Consider the following 395-nt stretch of genomic DNA (forward strand, 5'->3'; position numbering starts at 1 on the left):
ACAAAAAAAAATAGATGAGCTCAGGACCATGATAGAAGCCATGAAGGCCCAGCATAAGAAAGAAATGGAAAAAATAAACGCCCAACATAGGAAAGAAATGGAATGCATAAAACATTCAAACAGATATCCAGGAGATTAAACACTCTATTGAAAGTGTACACAACAGAATAAAAGAATGCGAAGATAGGCTCTCAGATATAGAAGATAAGATTGCAGTCAGTGACCATGAAAAGAGAGGTCTCTTAAAAACAGTAAGAGACCATGAGAAATCGACCCAACAACTCCTAGATGATGCAAAGAATAACATAAGACTGATAGTAATACATGAAGCAGCAGGAGAAAATACAAATGACTTAAAAAAGCTGTTTGCAGAATTAATGACAGAAAACTTCCCA

The sequence above is a fragment of the Fukomys damarensis genome, unplaced genomic scaffold (genome assembly GCF_012274545.1).
Source record: "Fukomys damarensis isolate Sample0158 unplaced genomic scaffold, DMR_v1.0_HiC HiC_scaffold_27, whole genome shotgun sequence".
Taxonomy (NCBI): Eukaryota; Metazoa; Chordata; class Mammalia; order Rodentia; family Bathyergidae; genus Fukomys; species Fukomys damarensis.